At 47.6% G+C, this 17,993-nt stretch overlaps 1 long non-coding RNA gene across 1 annotated transcript; it reads right to left on the bottom strand.

The window, feature by feature from the left end:
• Positions 1-7,872: 7,872 nt before the first annotated feature.
• On the bottom strand, positions 7,873-11,808 carry LOC106493879 (uncharacterized). Its single transcript, XR_001294207.2, has 3 exons — positions 11,709-11,808; positions 10,480-10,572; positions 7,873-8,850 (listed from the first exon to the last, which is right to left on the bottom strand). It is a non-coding gene; the product is annotated as an uncharacterized lncRNA (long non-coding RNA).
• Between the last annotated feature and the right edge of the window lie 6,185 nt (positions 11,809-17,993).

Below are 17,993 nucleotides of genomic sequence, written 5' to 3'. Positions count from 1 at the left end.
GAAAGCCAGCAATAAAATCAGGAGGATATAAAGAAGCCTGCCCTTACACAGGTAGCAGGCCAGAAAAACATCCACACATGCCAGACAGAGAAATGTCTTTCCCTTCCTCTCTTCTTCTTTCAAACCAACTCAAAACATAGGAAAATGCAATAAAATGCCAGATGCCTCTGCCTTATGGACAAAATCATTTTTAGGGAACATGTAATGAATCAGCTTAAGTCAAAGTTGCTGGCCACAGGCTAAGATACCCTTAACTCTGCCCTTTTAGGTGAAAACCTCATGCATCTCTCTGGGCTCCTGCTATTTGTAATTAGGAGAAGGTCAACTTTCCTTGTAGGTAGGTGTAAATCAGTGCTAAAGAAGGCATCTTCGAAAGAGTGCATTACGTGTTTTAAGAAGGGTTTAGGAATGTAAGAACTGTTTAATTTTTAAGCAGATCAAAATAATGGAGATGAGCCGTGCCTGAAAATTAAACCACGCGTCCATTTATAATCAATGACTTTTTATTAAACCAGTCTGAAGGTACATGTGACACAATCCCCTGCACTCCTTTTCCTGGGAAATCTGTTAGTTTTTTACCATAATTTCCTCACACATTGATGGATTTTCATAGAGGTGCTGTGAAAAAGCATGGAAGAACTCTGCAAATCACAGCATGCTCATTCAGTGCCTGTTCACAAGTGTTTTGCACTGGGAATGAGCTGGGAAGAAATTTTGCCACAAATATTTTCAGCAAATTATGAAGTCTTGGAAAATGCAGATTTCAGTTCTGCTGAGAAGTTTCTGTTTTGACAGATGTTTTAAATATTTTTTAAAGAATTTTATTTTTTTCTTGAAACTGAAGGAGTTCTTGAAACTGAAGACTGTGCAAAAGTAAAGCTCAGAAACATTTTGCTTCGAAAACATCGAAGCAAAATGTTTCCCTTCCCACCCTGTGCCCCAATTCAACGATTTGGGGAATGGAGATGAATTCACAGAATGTCACCATCTCTGAATCTGTCCTTTTTCATCGGAAAATGTTTTGACTGAGAAATATCTTTCATGCCTCATTGAGTTTAACTCTTTTGAATGCCTTAAAATGAATGGGACCTCCACCTCCAGCATCCTGGAGTGGTTTCCATGTAAATCAGCTGAAACTGGAGCCCTTCAGAAGGTAAAAAAGATGGTTTTGGGGCACACCATTCACAAAGCACGTCGGCTGCCGCCTTACCAAATTGAGAGAATCGCCCAGACTCACAAAGCCACATCAGCGTCACACCGCTCCCCCAAAATCCCCGTGTTTGGTCTCCTGTCCGCATCCCCTCTGGCCTGGATCCGGCTGGAGCAGGTCTCCAGCTGTCCCCTGAGCTCCCAACCTCTTGTCCCTGTAATTTGCTCCCTCCAAGCACGTGGGTGCAGAGAGCCCTTCTGGGCGCGCGGAGGTTGGCAGCGGTGCCAGCTGCCTTGCGCGTGGGTTGGACCTAGGTTTTGGGGCCCGGACGGAGCAACCTGAAAGTTGCTGGCCAGGTCTGGTGTTGCTCCACCTTGTGCTTCTCGCTGCCTGCGAAGCAGTGCCGCACACGTGCTCGCGAAAGGAAGCATTTAAAGCCTGCCACTGGAAACTACGCGGTATTATTCAGTGGGTAGCTGCTTTCCTTCAACGGGCCATAAAAATCCCATTTGGAAATGCAATTGCCTTGCTCCCCTCCTGCATCACACTGCTATTTAAAGAGGGCCCGTCTAACACATTAAAACACACGCATGCACACAAAAAGGCCCAAGATCTACTGAACCTTAAAACAATTATTATTTTTCACAACCCGTATTCCTTCCAACACTAACATTATTCTAAGATGCAGGTAACATGTGACACATTTTCTTTTTCTCTCCAACATACAACACCCTTCCCCTCTTCCATCCCTCCTTCCCAAATATCAATCATCAGCAAAGACAAGGCAAATGAACTTTTAATCAATAACAGCTACTGTTTCTTGTACCGGGACTGTTTATGATTTAAAAGGGGAAAAAAAATTAAATCAATCCTGATGTGAACATTCTCCCACTTGGAAAAACAGCCCAATCCTATATCAAAAGGTTGGGGTTTTTTATATGTTTTTAAAAGGTTTAAAAGCTAAATTAATTTTAAATTGTTTTTACATATCTTGCCTATAGACAGAACCACATCATATGATGAGGAAGGGTGGTCCATGGTTTATTAATGTTCCCAGTAAGTACTTTAGCACCAGTCTGTCTGCTTTATACACATTTAATACCGTTACCATCAAAAAATTAAGGCTACTCTAACCACATGTAGTGCAGCGTGTCCTTCCAGGCGCTCTAGCTGGCACTCTGTTCCCTTTCCATTCAAACCAGGTACAAGAGAAGGTTTAGTGGTGTGTCTGCGGTTAAACTGCACTGTCTCAGTGCCAGTTAGCAGCATCCAGGTAGTATCTGAGATTAAATTACATTTTTGTCAAGAGAGGACTAAGAAAGGACTCAGTTCTCCTAGCTGGGTGTTCCCAGTGTGTCTGCTTTTTGATGGGCTTTTATTTGCAAGGAGACACTCCATATGACTTAGAGGCAGGTACTAGGGGTCCTGTTGATTGATGCTTGTCTCAGATCCCTGCAATCATTCTCAGGACCACAGATTAAAAATACACCTTCTTCACCAAAGCTCTGATGCTGGGACAGGTCTCTTGAGGAACTATTAGCAGTGACTGATACGACGTATACTACTTTTACAACGTGGGATGGTTATGAAGTCCCTTCCCCACCCAAATCTTCTATTCGTGGCTTCATACATCCCCCCATTTTGTCTAAATCCAGGGATTGAAATGGGACTCTCAAGAAAGGAAGGGACAGTTCATTTTCATGTACACATGCCCCAGCATTTGGAGTAGCTCAAATGACAGCGTGCTGGTCCCAAACCATATTTATCCGAATGCAAGCTACATTTGCTATATGGACTCAAATGGTATATGGAATGGCCATATTTTATACAGACCCCAGATGGGTTCATTTTAGCCCCTTACAGAAATAGGACATGTCCCTAGTTTACAGAAGTTCAGATCTCTCTTGCACTTAAAGCTTTTGGGGTGAGGCTGTCTCATGATAACCTTGATCATCCGAAAGTCAAGCACCTTTGCTGAACTATTCATTCTCCTGCTCCCTCTCCAGCCACCGAAAGGGGAGCAACATCTCTCGAGGACTTTTCGTCCCATCCTGGGGTAGGGGCTAGGATGGTAAGGGCCAAATGCCCTGGGGAAACGCCTCTCCCTTTCCGTGGTCCACGCGAGGAGCAGGGCTGCTTTAAGCCAGCTGAGTGGGGTGATAGTGTCCCACCTTGCTGAAGGCTGTTGCGAGAGCAGGCGGGGAAATGCCACTTTAGCGCTGCGGTGGATGTTGGACTTTCGGGAAGGCAGGCACTCCTCCCTCCACCCTGCAAGGCAGAAGCGAAGCGTGCTTAGAAGCCTCCTGTCCTGCTGCCAGCGTGCAACCAGTTTGTCTCATCAGTGTGATTCCCCCGCTGCCCAAATGGATGCTGTACAGGAATGGGGAGGAATTTGGTCTCCACGGCCCACCCAGCTCTCAGCCTCTGTGTCAAGACTGACAGCAAGGCAGATCAAGGATTCAGCCTCTGGGGCTGTCAATTTTGGCACCTTTCATTTGCACTAGATTCTCTACTGACAGACAGCAAACTCCACGGAGGTAGTTAAAAGGATGCAGTGTGAAGCTCAGGAAATGGGAAGCAACTTTGTTGGCTTTCCCCTCCTTTGACGACACTTCAATGGCAGTTATGTTGGCATGAGGCTGTGGGTGTCCCAGACCTGACATCATCTTCAAGGAGAAAGCAAGCAAGTAAGCAAGTAAGCAAGTAAACAAGAAAATACGTGGTTGAGCTTTTCTTGTTTCTTGCTTTTCCTTGGCTATGTTCTCTTGACGGAGACACATCTGTTGAAGCCATTGTCTCCGTTCCTCAGCTGCTCCAGGAACAGAGGGCCAGAAATGCAGCCTTCCCACCCACTTGCATAGGTCTTCTGGCCTTGGCCACAAGGAGGTCTTCTGCAAGGTTTCCGCTAGGCCTCAGGCACACTTGTCTCATGTGTGCCTCCAAAGACTTTGTCAATAATTCAAAGATTGCATCCAGATATTCCAGAGGACTTCCCAGATGTCCTCGCTGATCAGGAGGAGCAAATGCTCTCTGGGACACAGGCGCAAGGAAAATCATTCTGGAAAGACAAGATCTGATAATCCCCCTTAAGAAAGGTGGGGGGATTTGAGAAATGGGGGTTTGCTGTAAACAGCTAGGTGATTATCTGAACTTTTCACAGCCTCTTCCCACCATGGTGTTCAAGGCTCGCATTTTTTAGCTCTGCAACCTTCCTCCATTCAGTAGGACATAAATCCTGAATTCTGCAAGATTGATGAAAATATCTGATTCTTGGTTTCCTGGTAGTTAAAAGAGGGGAAAACAAAACAAAACAAAACAAAACAAAACAAAACTCTCCCCCAAATCCAGAACTATTTTCAAGCTGAAATAATGTTTTTAAGTAAGTGTGCCTGAGGCAAGAAGTTAAAAAAGGCTGAAATGTTTTGTTTAGCCAGAAAGAAAAAAAGTCTTTTCCCTAATTTTGGGGATCTTTTCCTTATTTTTTTAAGTACACATAGAAACCTGGATGGACTTTTGATATGAGAATCTGCTTGAATCAGAAAAGAAAATGGAATTCAAAAAAGCTAACTATCCCTTCCCTTTCCCAAGAAAGCTCTTCAACAGAAGTAACACAAATTTGCAGTGGATCTTGGCACTACCCAGTCTGTATTTCTATTGCCAAAGACGTCCTCTGAGAAGGCTTTTCTGCTCTCCTCCCCAGGATTCATGAAGCTACATGGTCATGGACATTTCTGCTCCCTTTTCAGTCCAGCCTCTTCCTCATCAACACCTGCTAGTTATTTTTCCAGCAAAATCCCTGGGACATGTCCTGCTGCTCCTCTGACCTACCTGTGGATCCATCAACAGAAGTGACTTCCTTTCTGTTGCCCCATCTTGCCCGGTACAGAATGGTGCCTTGACAGTTTTGGGGGTCCTGTTGCTTCTTGCCTTTAAGTTTTGAAGTCTGGGATATCCCATGGCCAAATGCAGCCTGCAGTTTTTCCCCAGTCTTTTCCCATGAGTGACAGATCAGCCCGACTGACCCCTCAGGCCATGCTTTGGGACAATGAGAGAAGTCTCACTTCAGCAGGATGTAGAAGCTGCCCAGCCACAACTAGACTTTTCAGTCATGCAAGACAAGCTGGGAACTGCCATGGTCCAGACACAGACTTGCCAAATAGCTGAGGACACATGCAGGCACGTCCGAAGAAGAACTGTCCAGGTCCACCCTGCTTCATGGACCTGTCTCTAGCTCCCCCCACCTCACCAGATGAAATGGCATGCTTTGGACGCTTGCAAGGATGACTACACGGAGAGGAAGTTCCACAGATGGCTGAGGGGAAACGGCTCAGACATACATTCCTGAGGCCATCTGAGTCACTGGCCTGGTGGATTCCCATATGAACGAAGCAGGACCTTGCCAGGCTGGCTCCAGGCACATGCACTTTCCTGCCGGTGCTCTTTCATGCCTGAGCAGAGCACATTTCACAGCCTTCTGCACTCATTTTACATGGGGATTTCAAGCTGGATGTCTGGACAAAGATCCCAGGAGGCAAAGTAGTTTGGTCTCTGTATGGATATAAATACATTTCCCCCAGCCTTTAATAACAATCTCCCCTCTGCCACCACTCTTATTCAATATATTGCCCCTGTGCTCCTTTCCTGAAATGCCGAGGATGACGTGTGTAGTCTGCACAGGGGGAAGTAGCACCATGCAGGGCACAGAGGTACTGTGGGGTCATGGCTGCCCTCCCCGGTGGTCATACAGGCACCCTTTGGATGCCTGTAGCACCTTTCCTCAGCTGGGCAGTGAAAAATGCACCTACTTTTGACCGGAGAAATGGCCTAATGTTTCCTGAAGCCCTCTCTCAGCCCACCAGCCCATTGGCCCTGCGAGTCAGCCCCAAATCCACATGCCGTCCGCTGTGGGTGCCTGCCACAGAGTGTCACACCCCCCATGCGGATCCTTGGCCTCGGCCCCTGGTTCCAGGCCTCAGCCCGTGCCGCAGAGGACTTGACCCCCCTTGCAGCAGCATCTCCTTGCCCTGTGCCAGCTCGTCTCACACCTGGATCCCATTCGCAGTGGAAAAAGTACGAAAAACGCAGCAGCGTCACCCGAGAAGGAAGGGGGATTATTTTCTATGTCTTAATTACTTTCTTTGAATGGGGACCAGGAGCTACTGTGTGCTCCCTTGGCTGCTACCACCAGCTCCATTCAGAGTCCCCTCCCCTCCTTGGGCTCACTCATTGCAAATTTCCTGCTGGAGGGGCTGCAAAACGGTGAGCCCGGGGGCAGTTTGCAGGTAGTCTGAGACCATTCCAGCCTTTTCCACCATGAGGCTGCCTTAGAGTTGGCAAAACCTTATTGGTCCTTGCAGTGCCACGGGCTCACGAGGGTGTCGGAGAGGCATGAAACATGCACTGCCTGCTGCTGCCCAGCTCTGCAGAGCCAGGCCTCTCATGTGCATGGTGTATGCAACGCATGAGCAAACTTCTCCCTTGAAGCCAGCATCCCTGCTCCAAGCCCCCTTCGGAAGGGTTTGCTTTCACCCTGGCGAGTGGTGCAGTCGTGGCTCTGAGGGTGTTTGGGCTTTGCCTCATCTGCAGTTTCCCTAGGCGCCTGGCCTTTGGGAAAGAACCCAGCAAGGGTGGGAAGTTCTTGCAGGGCCCTGTCAGAGATGAGGTGTGTGGGGGAACAGCTGGGCCTCTTACAAAACTAACCTCAAACAGGAAATGGAGAAGATGTGGGCAAGGAAAAGTAATGGGAGGAGCAAGGTCCAAGGGAGGCAGAAGGACTGGAAGACATAACCAGAAAGAGAGGAATGTGAGAGGAAAGCAAAAACATCCCTTCCTTATTTTGTGCCCAGAGGATAATCAGGAGGGAAAATAATGAGGTCACATAGGGACTATGCTATGGAGTTTGCAAGGGACTGCTAAGGGCCTGTAGAGAACTACTCCGCTCAACGCAGGGTGATCTGGACTGGAAGACCCTTCCCTCAGGTCTTACAAAACTGTTGTTTTTAAATTAAACCCCCAACACTGCCAAGTATACTTTCCCCACTTCTCCTACCCTATCAGTCAGGTATGGGGGAGCAGAGTAGCATGTCTCCTGTCACACTGGACCGTGCATTTTCCTGATGCACAAATGAGACAAGGAAGCATTGTTACCTCTGAAGAGATGTAAAACTGGACACAGAAAGGCAAATTCTGACATTTCCCATGGTACCATGGGAACAGTGGCTGAACCAGAGCCTGAACTCTGGGTTTCTTCATTTTCTGCTTCTTCCACCAGGCCCCTGACCCCTGGTGAACATTTCATGCTCTTCTGCCCATCGCGGTTCTTATATCCTGATCCCCACCACACATGCAAACACTTCCCAGCTGTGCTCTGAGATGACTATTCACCTTGTACCTATTCTCTCATCTTCTCCCCAAGGAGAGGATATACAAGGCAGCTTTTTAGGAATAGAATAGAATAGAATAGAATAGAATAGAATAGAATAGAATAGAATAGAATAGAATAGAATAGAAGTTTCTCCACTTACTTATAATTTTTCCAGACTTTAACTGGGCTCCAATTTTCCATGCTGGTTTTCCGCCTCGGGCTGTGTTTTGTTTTGTATTTTTCAAAAAATTCCATGACTCTATTTCCACCACCCCTTTGAATGAGATTTAAGGAGGTCTTTTTTTTTCTTTCCCTTTTTTTTTTGACAATGTTAAAACATTATTACAACCATTTTACTGAGAAGCAGCAGTGCCTCTGGGCTTTGGAGCTGGGACTGGAAGCTTGGCAAGATGTGTCCCTTGAGTGAGAAGACAGGCCTTTCTCTATCCCTGTGACAGCGCCTGAAGTCGGGCAGATCACGAGCCTCTGAAATAGCAGAGACTGGTTAGAATTTGGCAGATGGATTAAGCACAAAGTCCATCTGCACTGAGTATGCTCCATCTTCTAAGAGGCCTCAATCAACGGTTTCACAACAGCACATCAGCCAACTGCATAAACATAGGGTACTGTTTAAATATAGTCCTTGCCTTGACGAACAATCAGCGCTGAAAGAGAAGAGGATCTTACACAAATAAACAAATGTCCCATAGAGCCCAAGTATTTGGACCAAGGTCAAAGGAGGGAATTTGTGATAGAGAAAATTATTGAAACTAAAATCGTACACAAGTTTTCAGATATGGAATTTGTCTGGGAAATACTAATTCAAGAGGACTAGACCCCTCCGTGGCTTTGGGTTGAATTCAGCAAATCCTAAATCCAAGCAGTTAGGACAGGCGAACTAAGGAGAAAACAGGCAAGTGAAGAAGGCCAAACCAAAATGCTTCATTTTGGGTGGTTTGATTAACCTGAAACCCTTTTTTGTTCATTTCACCAGGAAGATGGATGTGTTCTGCTGACTTGGCAGGAACCTTTCTTCTTCAGCGTTTTGGCTCCACTGGCAAAGCAAAAAGCCCAGCAGTTATTCACACGGCTGCAGCTGAACTGAGATCCAGGTAGGCCTTAGCTCATGCAGTAACCACAGGGCCCCGAAGGGCCGTGCCGGGAACCTCAGCCACGTCTCATGGCCAGGCTGCCAGCAACGCTCAGACCACCGGCGGGAGCCAGGAGGTGACGGCGGTGGGATCAGTGGGGGTCAGGTCCTGCGGCTCTGAGCAGATCAGTAACCAGTGGAAGGAGCATTGGCTCCCACAGCAGGGCTCACCAAGTTCTGAATTGCCTGGTGATGTAAAATAAAAAGGAAGAAAAGGGCAAAACCAGCAACAGCAGACAAACCAACCCCAAAAAACTCCCAAATCCAAGTTTGGGGTTCTCAGAAAGTCAAATGGGAAGAAATGTGCTCGTTTTGAGGAAACAGGGTTGGAGGCTGAAGGGGAGAGAGGAAGGGAGTGGGAGCTCTGAAAGGGTTCAGTTCATCCAGACCACTTCCCAGGAGTTTCACAATTAATCGAGGAACTTTGACGTGTCCCAGCTATTTTCCTGGCAGCAGCCAGCGAGCAGGAAAGCCTCAGCATCTAGAGAAAGGCTTGTCCTGACCAGAGAGCAGCGAGGTCCTGAGAAGGGATGCCCTCTACCATGGCCTCGACTCTAGCCCAGACCACTCGGGGTGCTCATGCTTTTTGCTGTCAATGCTGACAGTCACTTGTCACCAAACAGCAGTTTCATAGCTGACCAGCAGTGCTAGGAGGCAGGTCTTTCACTATTTCAGCCCAGAGGCAGGCTATGGGGCCCCCCTGGAGACACCATTCTCGTTATACCCATCTCCGGCTGCAGGAGCAATCCAGACAGGGTTTCAGGCCTTGATATGGCATCCTCTGGCAACAGCCCCCTCCTCAGGCCCTGGGTTTCCGTCCAGGCCATCCTAGCTGCAGCTAGTCATGCAGAAAATCCCATTGAAGTCAATGTTTGTCAGTCATATAGAGACATGAATATTTCTCTGCTTCATTGAGTGGTTGTGAGGTGGCCAGAGAGTAGGAAAAGCCAATCGGTAAAACAGCTGCAGCCTTAAAAAGTGCACAAAAAGGGTCATGTCTTGCCTTTAGAGCAGATTAAATTTAAAGACCTGTCAACCTCAAAAGCATCTAGATCAATTTTCTTCCTCTGCATTGATGGGGAACAAATTTGAAACCCTGAGGTGTCGTTTCTGCATGTCATGCTTTGAGTTGTTCCCTTTCTTCAGCATGATAGACCTGTTCCTTTCCTGAGGATGATCATTTTTCAGCCAAACATGTGGTCATTCGCATTCCTGAGTTATGGAGCACACAGCTTGCCAAGGGAAAGGGATTTTCATTTTGTATCCTGCTGACCCCATGAATGCACCACAGACCCATATATTCGTGGCCATCCCAGCAGCCCTTACAAATGAAGCCACGATGAGCCAGTCCATTCCTGGATGGAAGATGGTCACCCACCAGGAAGATGTTGCCCCAGATGCTGTGCGCTAGACTGTCTGGCATCACAGCCAGGACTGGGTACACTTGGAGGAGAGGGCCTTTTCCTTCTGATCTCTCATCTCATTTCTGACAATTGGTGGATGGTAAAGTCCTTGGCTGCCTTCTCCTCAGAGAAGAGCCATGGTTCCTTCTCACCTGTAAATTGCCCTGCATTATCTCTGTAGGAACAGAGTTGAGCCTCAAGGTCATTACTGAATTCCAGCTGGGCTAATTACCCTCCACCCACCTGCCTTTCCCCTGGAATCTCACTGGGGTGTAGTGAGTGTCACCTCCTGCCCTACCTGCTTCTTCATGTGGGCAGATGTGTTCCAGCCATGCATGGAGTGGTGTTCCTACAAAGTCAAATCACTGACGCTCCCCAGGCTAAAAGGCATCGTGTAAAACCTGAGTTTTACCTCCTTCTCCATGCTCTGAAGAGAGTTCCCTTTTTTAAATCAGGGGTTTGTGGCCTGTGGCCCACCAACTCGGCAAGATGCTGTGAACTGTTCCTACAAGGAATAAGGAAATAATATTCATATTTGCTCTGCAATTATCTACAGATTAGAAATTTCTAAAGAGGGTCTCAAACACTCAAGGAAAAGATTTAGGACTCCATAAATCATAATAGGTTGAAAACTGTGTACCTAGAATAACTGGGTTCTCAGCTTCCATGAAAATTCATCCAGACATTTCTGCATATATTTCTGGGTGCAAGCATTTGATTGTAAATACCGCTGTTGTGGAAACTTGGCTGAAGGGAATAGACAGACCGTCATATATACGGAAATGGAGCTGATTATTATCACTGCCTGAAGGAATAAATGGGCATGATTGGGAACAGCTGTTTCTGAACTGATGCAAGTGTGGGGCAGCTCTGGGAAAGATGCATGGCACTTGCTATCACATGCATCTTTGCACTGGTTGATATATCCTGTTTCTCACAAGCCCAAGAGCACTGCAGAGCTTATGGGGTTATGTTGCTCTGAGGATCTGAATGACTTGCTGTGCCGGCTAGTCAAACCTTCAAGGTATAGGAGGCCCTGCGTTCAGTTGGGTTAAAACACATATTGTTGAGGGTAGTCCTCCTGGCCAAGGGACACAAGCTGTGTCTAGATGAGGTTATCCCACAATGCTTCCCAAATCTTAGATCTGGAGGCATGCTTTGGCTGCATCCCAACTCCAGATTGAGTATGTACCAGCAACCCCAGAGCCTCAGTTTGCACACAAAGGAAACCCAGATGAGAATGTTGGCGCATCGCAATAGCTCCCTAATCTGGAGGATCTGGAGACCAGGATGCAAAGACCAGTTAGCACAGACAGAGCTCAAATGACCTGTCCACATAGAGGTTTATACCTTTCTGGATTGTCTGCACATTTTTCCAGCAATGATCTATCCCATAAGGAACCATCCGGCCAGACAACCTTGCTAAATTCACAGTTGATCTAGTTATAAAGTCGTTCAATCCCGACTGTATTGATTTTGTACAGGGATGATTTTTTTAAGTCAGGATGCCATGCAGACTTAAGTCAAACACCATGCAAAAATCTGTCAGTTGAAGTTGTTATCCCATTACAAACAATAAAAAGTTTAACAGGATCTACTTTCTGCAAACCACAGCTGATTGATGTTAATTATGCTACATACCTTGAGTCTGCAGGGATTGTGGTCCATAAAGGTTCTTCCTATGATTAGTCTTTCTGGATCCATGTCTTGCTAAGCACTGCTTGTTTTCATGGGTCGTCTTGTTTACAACTTTATTAGCTCAACGTTAGATTTTTTTCCAGTCCTCTGGAACTTCCCCAGTGTTCCCAGATTTGTTTAAAAATCAACACTAATGGTTCAGAGAGCTCTTGGGCCAATTTGTTTATCCTTTGATGCAACTTATCTGATCCTGCAGAATGTCTAACTTTAATCACTGCTGTTTAACATACGGCTTCATCACTGATAGAATACAAAGTATTTCATTATCTCTGTAAAGTATGAATATGTCATCCTAATTCTTTCCAAAGAGAAAATAAACACTGAACAAATAACTTTGTCTTTTCTACACACAGACTGAATATTTTCCCATTATTGTCTGGGATCCCTGGGATTGCTAGGATTTGGCTTTTCTTGATACATTTAAACATTTTTTTATCATGAACCCCAGAGGCCACAGATTTTTCACTTCTACCTTACCTCTCTCTTCCCAGTTGTCTGCATGTTCTCAGTGATTTGTACTCACTGCTATCAGTTTCCTCTTTTTTATTTACCATTAACATGTATGTGTGCATGTGCATACATACCAAATATATGTACTCAGAATACTATTTCTCTAAGTATATACGTATACTAAATGTAAAGTAGCACTGCTTCTACTTTCTCTCCTAGCTGGGACTTGTCTAAACAAAACAGTGCTCATGCTTCTAGAATAGCAGTTATCTTAGACCATCCCACAAAATATCCTCAAACACTTCCCAATTATCAAATTATTCAAATTTTTTGTTTAAATAATTTTTTCTACTCCTAATTTTGCTCCTAACTATTTTCAGCCTAGGGAAACTATTCTTTTACCAGAAGCAGGGACCAGAGCTGGGCACCTCTGTGCTTTTAAAAATCTGCTCTCTCATCACATATAAATAGCACTGTTCAGAGCTCTTCTGTCTTTGCGCATAATGTCATGCTCAGTGGCACAGAGACAGCCTGGGAATAGATTGTGGAGTTGCTGCCCATCAGGAGACAAGAGTTACATACCTAAAAGGCAGATGAAGCTGGTTTAGGGTTATATGGGGGGGAGAGGGGGGTAGCCCTTCTCTGCTTCCAGGCTCGTGGAGAGGGGGCAAAACCACAGGGGACTGAAGACAGCTTTCATCAATTGAGATGTTTTATTTTGTGTTGGCTTTTTTTCTTAAACATCCTTTGTTTTCTAACAATAAATCATATCCTGAGGCAATAGCCTTTAAAAGGACTGGGCATGGAGTCTGCTTCCCTTTGCTGGCTGGTGAGGCAGGCCACCGGCTGACAGCAGCCATCAATCTGCAACTCAATGATCAATCCATCTTTATCTGTCAGCACGGGACCAGCGCAAAAGGACCCCGCACCGGCCATGGTGCCCGATGTGCCTGGTGCTCTTGCCCAAGATCACCCATCGGCTCTGGCAGTGCCCAAGAGGTTCACCATCGGCCACCTGGCGTCTCTGTGGCTGCCTGCTCCCCCAGAGTACGATCCCACCATCTCGAGTATTTTCCCCACTATACCCCCAGTATATTTTGCAGACAGCAGTAGGAACACATCACTGCTCTGACTGCTTTCTCTGACTCGGTCTCCGCAGCAAACTTCCTTTGCATCCCATCTTGTGATTCACTGGATAGCGGGCATCCTATGTCTCGCCCTTCTGAAAAGTCAGGAATACTAAAGAAGGCAATGGCATCTTTTCCAAACAGAGGGTACTGGTGAGTCCAACAGTCTAGTTATGGGTAAACCCTCCCATGAGGTTTCAAAAATACCAAGTCATTTTTTTCCCCATCAGTGGCTATTTCTACCTCCTGTTGTTTATTGTCCAGGCTTCTAGGTTTGCTTTTTAACATTTGTGCTGCCAGGAGTCAGCATTTTATGATGGTGCCTACGTCTTCTGTTTACCCTCTTAAATATTGTTCCCCAAAGATGCTCCATTAAAGCCCTCTTAACTGCTCTACCTCGTTTGTTATTCAGAATACTGGTTGCTCTCCCAGGGAGATGGAGGTGGTCCAACTCCCTCAGAAAAGGGAAATGCTCCCTCAGAAAGCATACCTGATGCTCCATGAATTGAAACACTTCTGTTTTACCTCCGTTTTACATCTTTTGCCCCATTGGTGGTCTCCCTCCCCTGTCTGCTTTTGCCTCTAAGTCATGAGGGATCTTTAAGCTGATTGTCTGAACTTTCCTCTCCTTCAATTCCCTCCTGAGATCCTTCAAGTTCTTGCTGATCCGAGAAGTATTTTATGAGGCAATTTCATTCATGCCAAATGTGTCATAACCAATGGATCCCTGCCTACAGTCATAGAGTCCCGTTCAGCGTTTCAGTGATGTGTACTGTTTTGGAGCCAAGGAGACCGCACACAGACCTGTTGTCTTTCTGTCCCTTCTTCTGCATTTGGCTATGCAGAATGGTTGTGTCTGGCTGTGTAGTTACATTTGTTCCATTGGCCACCACTCACTCCCTTGAAACCAACTCCTTCGTCCCTTGAGTCTGCTGAGATCATGCTCAAAATGGCTACAGAGAACGTTTATGTCTTTTGGATGCTAATTCAGGGTCAAGATCTGCTGGTCAAGAGCCATACTTCAGCACCTCATATCTTTTGCACCTGTAGAGGCAGTGTCTTGCTCTTGGCCCACTGGGGGTTTCCATGTGCAGGCAGCAAGGAGAACATGACACCTTCTGCCTGGGCTGGAGCCCCCGCTCTGCCTCCCACTGTCTGTGCTGCACCTGCTGTGGAAATGGTCTCAAAAGCTTTGGTGCAAAATCCCCTCTTCACTTGCACTCTTGGCTGATGATATCTATGTAAGCCACAGCAGCCAGACCTATCCCCTTGCCATGGAGGATGTAGAGGCCCTGCTGTAGTAGGCTCAAGAGACTCATCATCCTGACCTGAGCAGCCAACCTGGGCACAGCCAGTGTGCCAATGCCATTTTCCTGCTTCGTGGCATGCTCATTGCTTCTCTCCTTCCTTGGGCACAGGGCAGGCTGCATCAGTTGTTGTGGGAGCCAGCCGCTTATGCTGCCACCCCTTCCCCAGGCTCTCTGACTCTGCAAGTCCCTCCCATAACTACGACACCGGTGTCTTCCGTCACAAGACAGGTACTTGTCTCATGGCACAGGGATGGGCATGGACCTCTGTTCCAATGACTGGAGGCTGCCTGACTGTTCCACTGCAGGGCAGGCACGTGGCAGGCGTCACTCAAAACAGTGACATGACATGAGAGTCTTAAGTGCACCCCCAAAAGGTGACTGCATGTTCCAGCAGGTCACGAGGAAGGGCAGGAGATGCTGTTCCTAGGTGGGGCCACAGCACAGGGCCCCCAGTGACTCCCGAGCCCTAGTGTGGCTGAGGTAAAGAGCTGCTGCTCCAGTCTGCAGGGCTTTTCCTCATGTCACTCCTTATGCACACAGGACCATGTCCCAGAAGACATCGGTCCCAGAACTGCTGGACAGGAAGGGAAGAGACAGCAGAAGGGTCTGCGCTGCATATAGGGCTGCCAGGCTATCTGCTTCTGCCCATGGCCACCCCTCGCCAGGGCAGGATTCCTCCTGCAACACAGTCACAGCTCTTGGTTGCTCCGTGCTGGGTTTGGAGAGAAATCCAGCATCAACAGAGCACCTGGTGAGGCTGGACATTTTGAAGCTGGTGGGGGCAAGGGGGAAGGTAGCACAGGGACAGGGAGAGGTGGCGGGTTTCGCGAGGAGAGGAAAAGAAAAAAAACTTCAGCCTGGAAATTCTTTTGTTCCTAACTGTGCAGTTCAGTACATGCGAAGGGGGCAGGGAGAAGGGGAAAGGCACAGTGGGGTCTTGACACAGAACAGCCTGGAATCGATGTCCCAGCCTTTCTTAAAATGTCCTAGAGTGCTTGGATTTGCCTCAGATTAAGTCCAGTTGCCCAGACTGGCGTGTACCCATACAAGGGCTAAATCAGAACCACCCGTCACACCTCCCGCCCTCCTCAGCCCTCCCCTTCCCTCCTTCCTTCGTTTCAGCACAGGTTCATTAAGGCCTTCCCCAGTGAAAATAGGCTGCGTTTTGGGGGGACTGCTGAAGCGTTTGATATTTTCCACTCTGCGTGTCAAGGGCATTTACAGTCGGCGTCAGACTGTTCCGTCAGTCTGAGGGAAGCACTTTGAAGTGTTTGTGGTAGAGGCCACATGTGCAGTCAAGATGTGCCGCTCCAGCTCCCCAGCTTCTTACTCAGTTTGCATTCCCAGCATCATGTGACAATGAACAACACAGCTTAACCCTTTCGCACTGTGGGAAGCGCGTTCTGCTCAGAGACACCCACAGCACGGGGCACAAGAGCCAGTCCTGGGACCCCCATCCCCTCGTGCATTTTGGCAGCAGTGCAAAGGAAGCCCATTATCACTCTCTCTCATTTCAGTTCTCGGCAGCATAAGCCAGGGAAGGACAAGGAGCAAAACTCAGCTCAGACAGACACAGTGCAGGGCACAATCTCTCCAAGAAAGGTGATCTGACAAAGCGATGAGGCCTTGAAGTTTCTGGTCCAAGCTGAGGATCTGATGCTAGTCCCCACGTGTGCCCAGAGGGCTTCCAGAGCTCCCAGTTTGACGATGAAAGTAGCACCACTTGTCATGAGCATCTATGAAGTTGTGTCCCATCCCCATCAGTCCTGCAGCAGACCTTGAGCTTTACCCAAGAAGTCACATGGAATGAGTCCCAGTGGCTGTGCATAACAGGAGTGTCCACAATGACATTACCCCTTGTCCTCCGGCATGAGAGACAGCATACAATGAAATGTGAATTGGTTTGGGAGCATGGCATGCTCCTGCCGAGCAGTGATTGGCTTCTGGCTGTAGGTCTCCCTGTATAGGGTGAACAGTCTTGACAAGTTTGCCTTCAGGGCACTGGTGTGAGCCCTGCAATGTTTTGAGGAGCTATCCGCACAGGCATTGGTCAGGGATGAATCCAATTTGTCTGTGTAAGGCTTGCACAGTAGTTGTGTAGCGCTCTTCCATAGCTACAGGCTTTATATTATTTTCACATGCACAGAGAGTGCCTTGGAGAGGAGCTTTCTCTAAAATGAAGCAGAAGGACTAGTGGGCTGAGCTGCTCTTTGAAGAAAGTGGAATAACAGTTAGTCAGGCCATACGCTTCTCCTCAGTTCTCTAACAAGAGAGTAAGGATGGCATGAAGAAATTCAAGAGACATGGTGTCACCAAGTGATGCTTCCCTGGCGTCTGAGATGCACCTTCTTCCATGGCTCCCTGCAGGTTCCCCAAGTTAGGAGGACAGCCGTCTTCTGTGAGGAGCCTCCTGCAAGAGGGCTCCCAATGGGCGGTGGATTTTCCATTTTCCATAACTAGTCAGGAGCAACTGAATAGTTATCAGGAACTGGCATTGGCTCACAGCTTTGGAAGTCCCTTAAGATATAAATTCAAACCTCACAGCTGTGCAAGCCTGAATCTACCGAGGGCTGAGCTGTAACCTCCATGGGGTTGTTTTAACTCTGAGCAAATTCCCAGTTTGACATGTAGAGCCTGGATCCACTGCTGTGATAAACAGGACATGGAGGGCAACAGGGGAGTAAAGAGAGTGGTGGAAAAGGCCTTTCTGTGGAAGCTCAGAGTGCAACAGCTATGAGCTAAGGGGACAGTGATGTGAGCTGTGGACATGTGAGTCCCACCCTTTGCTGCTGCTTCAAGAATAGCAGCAGTTTCCTGAGGCAGATGTGGTTCTGTCCTGTTCACCAGGACCTGCATCCTTGGGGCAGCGAGCAGAGTCCCAGGCTGTGGGTGGCTTCCTGGAGGTGTTGTGGGCCTTCCCTGATGGCGCTGCTCAGCGCAGGAGAGCTGCTCCAGCAGCTGAAGTGTTAATGCCTGCCACACAAGGAATAATCTCCCTTTTGAATTATTGCAATACTGAGGGTGGAGGCCTGGGGGAAGGGTGTCATTGTGCTGGCTCTTGCTTGGCAGGGAAAAGAAGACTTCTGGGCTGCAGCTTCCCAGAAAAGTTGAATCCAAGGCATCATCCAGTGCAACCGACCTCTCCTCCTTCCATGAAAGCCCCCTCCCTGCAATTAATTTGAGCCCTGGAAACCCCTGCCCTCCACCCTCATTTTCCAGCCCCCAGCAAGGCAGCTGAGTCAACCCACATCTCTTTTGCCAAGGCTCTTCCCCTTTAACAGGATGATTCATGCCGTCACCTAGGGAGGAATGTGCTTTCCTGTTGTCAAGAAAATCAGTCT

Source organism: Apteryx mantelli, chromosome 8 (assembly GCF_036417845.1).
Source record: "Apteryx mantelli isolate bAptMan1 chromosome 8, bAptMan1.hap1, whole genome shotgun sequence".
NCBI lineage: Eukaryota > Metazoa > Chordata > Aves > Apterygiformes > Apterygidae > Apteryx > Apteryx mantelli.
Note: the sequence above shows the minus strand (reverse complement) of the source record. Positions and strands in the feature narration are given on the sequence as shown.